Genomic DNA, 11499 nt, shown 5'->3' with positions numbered 1-11499 from the left:
GTTGACGGAAAGTCCAAGGACTCAGAGAACTGTGAGTAAAACTTTTTATTTTAAAAAGGAATGCATGTGACTAAAGTAAAAGGGTGTGAAGAATTCAAAACAGAGTTAAGAAAATAAATCCTAACAATCCTAGGCACTATTAGGTAAAAGAGAAACGTGGCCAGTAAGACTTAAGACACAGATAGATGGATAGATAGATAGATAGATACTTTGTTCATCCCCGAAGGGAAATTCACATTTCCAGCAGCATCCCTGAGCTGAGAACAATCGAGAACAATCGAAAATAACACGGGAGCTGCTGGAGTGGCTGCCATTCGTGACGGCGCCGGAAGAAAAGATTCAATTTGAATCATTTACAAACAAACAAACAAACAATTGAATCATGTACAAACAAACAAACAAAATATTCATGTTTCAATAAGTGAAGTCTTAAGTAAGAGGGAAAGGGTTCCTCTCCGTTTCAAAAAGAACTCAAGGGAAGTTCTTTAAGTAAGAGGGCAAGGGTTCCTCTAAGTAAAAGGGCAAGGGTTCCTCTCTGTTTAAAAAGAACTCAAGGGAAGTTCTTTGTTCTTCAAAAAGAGTGAAAGTGAGTGTGAAAGAAAATACTATTACCACTAGGTAATTGTATTTTATACCAAAGCAACAGGGAATAAATGGTGAGCCTTTGTGGATGCATGTAGGCAAGAAAACTCCACCTGGGAAAAAGGTAGAAGTGAGTTTTACCACAAAAGGTTATTTATCACCATCCTGTTGAAAGAGAAACTCAGTGTTAGAATACACTAGGTATTAAAAACCACTGAGTCCAAATTTAGTTCTAAAAATGGGAAAGGGGCAAAGTAAAGCAAAACAGAAGCTTTTAGAAGATTTTTCGTGCAAAGACTGGAAAGTTATTGAAAAGGAAGATTCCTCAGCAATAGAACCCCTATGTTACTGGATAAAACAATATAACTTTAATGGGAAGTTGTCCACAGCAGGCATTAGAGAACTGCAACAAAAAATAAGAAACAAATGCAAACAGAAAAATAATAAGATGAGAAAAGAAGGTTATGAACAGACACAAGTCTGGATAAAAATAGCAGGACAGCGAGAGGAAGGTGAAAGGAGGCCAAGACAGGAGAGAGAGGATGTAGAGGAATTCATAACGCAGATAGAAAATCTAAGGCGATCTTATCATCTAAACGGAATGTAAGTACAGCAAGTTTGGATGACACAATTAGGGCCAGATTGGTTCCACGTAAAAGTAGCATACTCTCCAACTAATGACGCTAACCCTCCCGTGATACTTGCACCCGAATCTGAACGATTGACACAACAGGTGACCCCTCTCCTAGAAAGAATCAGAACTAAATACAGGAAAAGAGCAAATTACACTGAAATAGGGAGATGTAAACAAAAACCAGATGAGCCATTTGATGAATACAGAGTAAGAATGGAAAAGGTGTTTAGGGCACATAGTGGGTTAGAACCTGGTGATGGAGCTGACGAGGGCCCCTATAAACAACAATTAAAAAATGCATTGCACTCAGGCTCCTTACCAGAGATTAGTGGATGGGTAAATCGCCACTATATAAGCATGAATGGAGGAACACTTGCAGAATACATAAATCATGCCCTCCATGCTGAGAAAGTGATCAAAAGTAAGAAAGGGGAGAAGAAGCCATCAACAATTTTCTACCAAGAAGATGAAGGAACCACAGTGTTCTTTCAACAATCTAGAGGTAGAGGCAGAGGTTTTGGATCACGTGCAAGCAATAAACCTAGAACCTGTTGGTCTTGTGGGAAGGAAGGGCATATTGCTATAAATTGCAGAGGCAACTCTTCCCCACAAGACTATCAGAGTGCATGACTAGGCCCGGAACCAGGACCAAAGCCTGAAATGAAATTTGAGATAGAGATAAAGCTAAAGGATAAAAATGAGGAAGAGGAAGAATATCTTTTCAAAACTCGCCATGAGAAATTTGAAGAACAGGTTTTAAACTTAGAAAACATACTGTATAAAGAAAAAATAAGAAACCTAAATCACCAAATTTTGTTAAATTTATTAGAAGTTTGATTGTTTGGGCCCTGTGTATGTCTTATGTTATATGTTTGTCTGTCTTACTTGTCAAAAAGAAAGCTAAACGCTAAAAAAAGTACGTTTTCAAAAGAGCTGAGATTGTTTAAAGAGTGATATTTAAGAAGAATTGATAGAACAGATTAAAGGAGTTGGAAAAAGTAGATTTTTTGAGGAATAGGTGTTCACCATAAGGGTGTTTAACACAGGCACCGAGGGCCACAGATGGTTCTGGAGATTTTTTTTCTTGCGGTCCGAATTTTTTAGTTGAAAATCGATAAATTAAAAACTGAGAAATTTAGGGAAAAAATGAGTGAGTTATTTTAGATGCGTTAATTCAAGATAATGACAGAATAATACAGAAAAAGATAAGATATTCCTGTTTTCAGTAAAAAAATTGGTAAAATAAGGACTGGGAAGACTAGGAAAAATCTATTTGAGTGAATTGGAGTAAATTAATTTGAGATAAAGGCATTTTTATACAAAAAGTATTGAAAAAGCGTTAATAAATAATTTATTTTCAATGAATATGGAGGAAAAATGTATTGAGTGGAATACAAATGAGTAAATTGTTGCACATCAATATATGTGAATTTCACATTAAATAAGTGAAGCTAAAATAGTAGATTTAATTGGTTTGAAGGAAAAAATTAAAATTAAGTGAGATGATTAAACGTCATTTTCGCATTAAACTAGTGAGCTAAAAAGCTATTGTGAGAGAGCGTGTAAGGAAGGAATGTTATGTTGAGAATGGATTGTTGGCAGAACAGGTAGGGAAGTTACAAATACAGAAAGATAAGAGTAAGTAAAAGAAGGTATAAAGGGAAAAGAAAATAAATATTAAGAAAAGGAGCATACAAAAAAAAAAAAGAGAAACATAAAGGGGAAAGTTAATTAAATATCAAAAAAGATAATTGGTTGAAAATTAAGTGAGACTAACCGTAATACCATAGATTGGGACAAATAACTTTACTTTTTCAACATTGAATTGTGTTAAGTCTAGATGACTAAAAAAGCAAATGGGTGAGAGTGAAGCACATTATAGAGTGCTTTTGGAGGTCTTCGTTGACTTGAAAAGCGCTGTATAAATGCAGACCATTTACCATTTATAACATTACTTTTATAGAAAAGCTACTAATATAAAAGAAAATTATGAATATCTAATTAAATGCTAATAAGCATGGACATAATATGTTGTTTTGCTTTAGAAGAAGAAGAAAGAAATACCACAATATTTATACACAAATAATATTACAGAGGAGAAAATGTACGGTACTGGGTAGCAACAGGCGTTAACACATGGTTCAGCGATTCTACTGGACTATCCAGGAAGTCATTATTCTGGACTATAATAGTAAACTCAGGAGTACATCTGAAAAAAAAAAAAGAAGGAATGACACATTTACTTTACTAAGGAACAGCAGGAGCTATTAAAACAAATTCCTAATAAACTATGGTCCCAGGGACCCACAGATGTAGGACTAGTAAAAGGAGCACAACCTATAATAATAAGACCCAAAACAGAACATCGGCCCAGAATAAAACAATATCCTTTAAGACCAGATGCAATGGAACGAATAAAACCAATAATAGAAGATCTAAAGAAGGCGGGAGTACTAATAGAATGTGCTGAGTCGCCCGTAAACACACCGATATTTCCTGTAAATGAGGCACCCCCATCAACATGATGGACAATTGTTCAGGATTTGATAGCAGTAAATAATACAGTGATCCAAAGGTCCCTGTTTGGTGGATCCACACACGCTATTGAACTCACTGAACCCAAAGGCAAAGTATTTCACAGTGGTAGATATAAGCAACTCATTCTTCTCAGTACCAGTGCATAAAGACAGTCAATTCTGGTTTGCATTTACGTCTAAAGGGAAAATATATACCTACACCAGATTACCTCAAGGGTATTGTGAAAGTCCAAGAATTTACTCTCAAGTAAGTTTCGAGCCTCTAAATAAGAGCGAACTATTAACTTATGTAGATGATATATTAGTAGAACCAGGGAAAGAAAAAGAATATTGCATAGTAAAGAGCAGGAAATCTGAGTCATTTCAAATAATCAAAATTTTGAAATAAGTTTGAAAATAACGACTTATTAACACAGAAAAAGAAATCGTGAGATTGGAAATTAAATTTTCTGTTTTAATCTCTAAATGAGATGTGCTTTGTTTTTAAAAGGAAAAAAAATACACACAGTATTAAGTATTAATTCAGATAAGGTCATGTTTATTTGTATAGCTCTTAATCTCTAAGGATATTAAGGGGCTGCAAAGAGAAAAGACTATTGCAAACCGAAGATTATGATAATAATATAATATAATACAATGCGAGTTGATAAGGCAATTTATTAGTGACAAGTATATGTTGTTTTATATTGAATCGATGAGAAAAGATAGTTGATTATGATTGAAGAGAGAGGAAATGACAATTAAAAAAGATTTGACGTTGAGTTCCATTTGGCATTTTTGAGATTTTTGATGTTTAGGCAGTGTGATGGTTTGGAATTTTGATAAGTTTAGCGCCAAGGACAAGATCCCCTAGGAGGACAACTGATAAAAAGTCCTTCAAGAGAAGGTGAAATAAGCCACGCTTAATTTTTAAGTATAAGCATGTTACAATTAACAAATGATTAATAAATACGTAACAAATGGTGACTTATAGTTAAAAAGAAACAATTTCTATGGAAGGAGTGTTTTCAGAAGATAACGAGAAAATGATTGAGCTTGAGTAGGTAGGATCATAGGAATTTAAAAATAGCAGATTAATTATCTTGAGACAGATCATGAGAATTTAAAAATATATCTGCATGGATAAAAAATAATGTTTACATGGTCATTTAACTTAAAGAAGAAAGGAAACAAAACGTGAACAAAAGAAAAAAAGGCTAAAATAACAGAGAAAGTATTGTTTCGTAGGAAAGAAAGATGAAACAGGAAAAAGGAGGACAGGCTATGCTGTAGTAACACATGATAAAGTATTAAAGGCAGAAGCATTAACTCAACATTGTTCAGCTCAAGCTGCAGAATTAGTGATCCTTTCAGAATCCTGCAAACTTATGAAAGATAAGATAGGAACAATATACACAGATAGCCAGTATGCCTATGCAACAACTCACACGTTTGCACAACACTGGAAAAATAGAGGTATGATAACATCAACAGGAAAACCAGTGACACATGCAAAACTGCTAACAGAACTATTACAAGCAGTGCAGCTGCCAAAACAGTTAGCTATATGTAAATGTGTGGCCCACACACCAGAAACAAACCCAGTTTCAAAGGGCAATGCATTTGCAGATAAAATAGCAAAACAAGCTGCACAACGAGAAATAACAGTTCTAAGTCTAACAGAAAATGCTTTAAAAAACAAAATACTACAAGAAATGCAACAACAATCGCCTAAACCAGAGCAAGAACTCTGGAAAAGAAAAGGAGCACACCTAAAAGATGGAATCTGTAAATGACAAGAAGATAAACCAATCCTACCAAAAAATCTATACAAATGGGCAGAAACATTGAGACATGGGAATACATGTCTCAACAGGAGGGATAGTAGGATTGATAAACCAGATATTGATAACCTATGGTTTTAACTCCTATTAAAAAAATAATAATAATAATAATAAAGTAAAAAATTGTAGAACATGTTTGATATGTGCAAAGCACAATGCTCAGGGTAATCTAAGACCAAAGAGAGGACAGTTTCCAAAGATAGAGAACTGTAATTAATCACCTTTTATGGACTTTATAGAACTTAACAATAGTGAAGGGAAAAAGTTATGTTTAATGATAATAGGTTCATTCTCAAAATCGATAGAGCTTTTTCCTACAAAACACCCAGATGCGCTAACAGTAGCTAAAGCATTATGCCAAGACATAATTCCATGTTATGGGATTCCAGAAAAGATCTATAGTGATAATGGTTCACATTTTGTAAATCAAAAAAATTAACTAAAATAGGCATTTCATATAGACCTAAAAGATCACTGTGCTTATCACCCATAAAGTGCAGGGTTAGTGGAAATAAAAGAATGGAACTATAAAAAACAGACTTAGGAAGTGTATGGAAGAAACCAAAAGACCATGGACTAAATGTCTAGAATTAGTAAAACTGTATATTAACATCACCAGTACAAATGTGCTAACACCATATGAAGTAATATTTGGTGAATTACCATTATTTAAAAATATGTGGGAAACTGATGATGAAAGTACTCTGGTTGATTACATGAGAAAAATGTTGCAGCACCAGAAGCAACTGGCGGATCATAATGATAACGATGATACACTTTTTATGTCTCCATAGGAAAGCCAATTAGTTGAACCAGGTGATTGGGTCCTGATAAAAAGCAGTAAAGATTGCAGAAAAACACATGAGCTCATTTGACACACTGTAAGAAAGTAATTAAGCATGAGTAAAATAACTGTTTCAATGTTTCTATTTTAGCATACGCTTTGATTGTTCTTAGTTGCGTCATTGTAATAGCACTGTGGTACCTACTGGAGAGCTGTTATTCCTCAAGAAAACTTTCAGAGGAAGTCTGGCTACAAAGGGGGCTGCAATTATAGTTTGCAGTCGTCTCAAACCAGTGAAGATTGTCCACAACTCTGGAAGTGTTAGGAGGAATTGCATATCTGCAGGTAGAATGCTAACAGGTAGAATGGTAGCGGTAGGCAAATTGGTAGTAGTAATTATAGCAACGTTTTTATTGTTATTTGAAGAAAACCTTAATGTGCAAAAGAGAAGAAGAAAAAGTAAAAGAACTCTCAGGAAGACAACTGGGATGGCGTTCCCCAGGTTTCTCCAAGAACCCCACGGGCGCTGAGATGCTTTTGCACCCGGCAGTGGTGAAGCCATATTTGACACTCCTTGCTGAGAGCTCCAACCCTGCAACTCTGGAGGGCGCTGCAGGGTCACTTCAAAACCTCTCACTGGAAGTTTGCGGCATACAACCGTGCTGCAGTGTGGTAGGAAAAAGAACTTTCCATCCTGGTGGAGCTGCTGCGAATGGACAACAATTAATGTGTCCCAGCCGTTGCAAGCACGCCTGCACCGAAAAAGGCGAATGCTGCCACCGCCAATGTCTGGGCAGCTGCACGCACGCAAACAGCGACACGGCATGCGCCGCCTGCCTGCATTATTACCACGAAGGCCGCTGCGTGCCCGACTGCCCGCCCGGCACTTTCAAGTTCGAGGGCTGGCGCTGCATCACCATGGACCTTTGCTCACAAGTTCACCTGCCCAGCGACGTTCACTTCGTCATCCACGAGGGCGAGTGCATGCCCGACTGCCCCTCCGGGTCCGCACCAACGAGAGTAATCGGATGCTGTGCAGCGCCTGAAACGGCCTATGCGACAAAATCTGCTCCACCTCCGTCATCGACTCGGTGAACGCCGCTCAGTCCCTCAAGGACTGCACCGTCATCGCCGGCAATCTGGACATCAACATCCAGCACCTTCACAACCTCTGGGACTGGACTCAGCACAACCTAACCATCCGTGCGGGACGCCTCTTCTTTCGCCTCAATACCAAACTCTGCATGTCTGAGATCCACACCATGTGGGAGAAAACCAGCGTCACGGAAAAGCCCCAGGAAGGCGACTTTCGCAATAACGGCGAAAGAGCCAGTTGTGTGAGCCACGTCCTCAGGATTTTGTCCAACAGCACGTCCAGCTATGCCATCCGCCTGATGTGGGAGCGCTACCATCCACGGGATTACAAAGGCCTTATCAGCTTTATGGTCTACTACAAGGAGGCCCCTTCTCAAGAACATCACCGAATTCGACGACCAGGACGGCTGCGGTTCCAACAGCTGGCACATGGTGGACGTGGATCTTCCGAAGGATAATAATACGGACCCCAAAGTCGCCATTCACCACCTCAAACCCTGGACCCAGTATGCCATTTTTGTCAAGGCCATTACCCTGCGGGTGGAGGACAAGCACATTCCTGGTGCAAAGAGTGACATTATTTGAATTCGAACTCGTCTGTCATTGCCGACCGTGCCCAAAGAACCCCGTGCCTACGCAAATTCATCCACGAAGCTGCTGGTCAAATGGTCGCCGCCTTTTTTTTCCCAACGGCAACCTAACTTACTACCTCGTCAGATGGCAGCGGCAGCCAGAAGACCGAGAGCTATACCTGCACAATTACTGCTCCAAAGAGCTGAAGATCCCGATCCGGATCCCTGCCACGGGATTTAGCGACATGGAGGAGATCAGCAAGCCCACCAAGTCGGAATTGTCCGGGGCCAAGAAGGGTCCTTGCTGCGTTTGCCCAAAGACCCCAGAGGAGAAGGACCGGGAGAAGGATGACCGCGTCTTTCTCAAGCTCTTTGAGAACTTCCTCCACAACGCCATTTTTTTTTGCAAAGACCTCAAGATCGTCGTCGCCGGGACCTTTTTGGCCTGGCAAATGCCACTTCCTTACATTTTCCAGATCTTTTTTCAGAAGTTTTTGACTACGGTGAATCAGACGACAAAGTTTAACCTCTAAGTGTAACATGAGTACTATAACATGATTCTGTAACTGAAAATCGAGAGAAGAAGTTATTGGATGACAAAAAGAAATAGTGCAAAGTGAATAAACAGGAGGGAAATGATGGATTTAAACTCTAAAGATGTTATTCTACTATTGCACAAGCTTCTTTGCATACAATGCGCCTTTCTTGCTTGTGTTTGAAGAAGGAGGAAACAGGATGAAACCTTATCTGCGGCGAGATAAGGGACCTCTCTGACCGCAGGCACACCTAGTTTTTGTTTGCTATAGATAACATGTTATCATATAAACAGGTCTCAACTGTTTGTTTTGTTACTCCCCTTCCCTTAGCAGAGGAGACCTTATGTAAATTAGGGCCTTCCGAACACAATAAATAGACAAGGAGCATAAGAATATTTCAGAGTATCCAGCAGACTGCCTTAGGGTAGACTATGGATATTTCTCCTTGCAAGTAAGTTATACTCACGATTCTTTGTGTCTTTTTGTATATAGGTTTTGTACATCTGTTGGGTTAAACCTGACAAGTGCCCTGCAAGATGGACTTCTCCCTGGATGCAGCCCAGGGTGTCGTTGGGTCTGGGATGAAATCACCTGGCACCCGCAGCACTTGACCGTAAACCAACTCAGCTGAAGAGCACTGAAGGTCCTCTTTAGGAGCGGTACTCAGTCCCAGCATGACCAAGGGTTGCATATCGACCCAGTCCCCATCGGTCAGGCTGGTGCGCAGGGCCGCTTTCATCGAGCGGTGGAACCGCTCGCACAACCTGTTAGCCTGGGGGTGGTAGGCAGTGGTGTGGTGAAGTTTGACTCCCAGGCTCTCGGCAACCGTGTTCCACACCTCGGAGGTGAACTGTGCGCCCCTGTCAGATGAGAGATCTGCAGGGGGGTCCAAAATGGCCACTCCATCCCACAACACCTGGTGGACAAAATGAGACTCCTGGCTTTCAACACCCCCCTGCGGAATTGGCTGCTGGACTTCCTCACTGACAGACCCCAGTCAGTGCGGATTGGTCAGAACATCTCCGATGTCATCACCCTCAGCACGGGCTCCCCCCAAGGCTGTGTCCTGAGCCCCTTGCTGTTCACCCTGATGACACACGACTGCGTCCCTAGGTCCGCCACAAACCACATCGTAAAGTTTGCGGACGACACAACAGTGGTGGGCCTCATCAGGGACGACAACGACCTGGCCTACAGAGAGGAGGTGGAGCAGTTGGTGGGCTGGTGCAGGGACAACAGCCTGGTCCTGAATGTTGACAAAACTAAAGAGATCATTGTCGACTTCAGGAAAAACCAGCCCAACCATGCCCCACTTTTAATCAACAACAAGGCTGTGGAGGTTGTCAGCAGCATCAAGTTCCTAGGGGTGCACATCACAAACAAACTCACCTGGTCCGTGAACACTGCATCACTGGTTAAGAGGGCACAGCAGCGCCTGTACTTCCTGCGGAGGATGAGGAGAGCCCACCTGCCCCCACCCTCCCTCATCACATTCTACAGGGGCACCATAGAGAGTATCCTGACCAGCTGTATCTCTGTGTGGTGTGGAGGCTGCAGGGCTTCCGACTGGGGTAGTGTGAGGAGGGTGACGAGGACAGCAGAGAAAATCATCGGGACTTCTCTCCCCTCCATTCAGGACATTGGCCAGAAGCGCTGCCTATCCCAAGCTAAGAACATTATCAGGGACCCCTCTCACCCCCATCATGGACTGTCCACTCTGCTAGCCTCTGGGAAGAGGTACTGCAGTGTGTGGTGCAGGACCACCAGGTTCCACAATAGTCTTGTCCCCCTGGTCATTAGACTGTTAAATGGTCAATCAAACACATAGTAAATCTAAACTGCTGCTAATCTGTACATCTGTTGGTTTTGTTTGACTTTTTGCACTACTGGCAGTTCTTTATAGCTAGCCACTCCTTGCACATCTGTTTCTCTGCACTATTGTACTTACAGCGTTATTGTTACAGTGTTATTGTTACTGTTTACCTGACTTTTTTACCTGACTGCCCATTTTGCACATCTGGTTAGCTGCTCCTCTTGTACTATTTGCGCTACTGTAAAATACTATACATAGCCATAATTATTTAGTATAATATTAGTACTCAATACTCCAACTCAACACAACATTTTATTTATATCTGTACATTCAAGGAAACTCTGTGGGTCAGATGTATCGACATTTCGTTCTGTATACACGTGTACTAGAATGAAAATAAAGTAGATCTGAATCTGAATCTGAATAAAGAGAAGCGCACAGTTGATTTGGGGCTGTACTGTATTGATTTAAGATGTAAGAACAAAAAATGTCCGAGAAGTCAGTCCACCTTTGAACACATTCAGTGCCGTTGATGGCTATAGTTGCCAAACTCAAGACTTTTACTTTTTTCTATAGAGATTATTATTTTTATAACTGGTTTTAAACAGCTCTCGGGAAGTCTACCTCGTTCTCTTTCAGTATTTGACATGAAACTTTTTCAATCACTCTCCCTAATTAATCTAGCATGCTTTATGTCGACAGCTACCATCTTTTTTGTTATCTGACTTTCCATCATTTGCACCAACAATCCGGTCTTGTTACCGAGCGCTTGGGCCCATCTGCTTATTGCCAGCTGACCCGGAGTGGTCACGAGAAGCTCGGAAGACACCTGCGCAGAAAACTTGATGAATGGCCGACTTGAAGGTGGTCCAAGGTCGTGGTGCCGAAGGATGCTGGGCTGGCCTCTCGTGCATCGATCTGGACCAACGCCAACCTTAATGGAAAAACTGCAATCAATGGCTCAGGTGTGTGGGAGGAAGCGGCGTTTTGATTAGGTCCGAGTTTGGAAAGTGAACTGTTTCCTAAGTATGTTGAGATTCAAGCTAGTTAATTGTGACTATGGCGACCTCATTGCAAAAATATCAAATCAAAACGAACACATCCTAAAACGGTAAAATTGATT

At 40.6% G+C, this 11499-nt stretch overlaps 1 pseudogene; it reads left to right on the top strand.

Annotated features, from left to right (window-relative positions):
• Window positions 1–6891: 6891 nt before the first annotated feature.
• Window positions 6892–8808, top strand: LOC148357549 (insulin-like growth factor 1 receptor pseudogene; annotated as a pseudogene).
• Window positions 8809–11499: the final 2691 nt, after the last annotated feature.

The sequence above is a fragment of the Urocampus carinirostris genome, chromosome 10 (genome assembly GCF_059441175.1).
Source record: "Urocampus carinirostris isolate Australia breed hairy pipefish chromosome 10, RoL_Ucar_1.0, whole genome shotgun sequence".
In the NCBI taxonomy this organism is placed as follows: domain Eukaryota; kingdom Metazoa; phylum Chordata; class Actinopteri; order Syngnathiformes; family Syngnathidae; genus Urocampus; species Urocampus carinirostris.
This window is presented reverse-complemented; position numbering and strand designations above follow the sequence as displayed.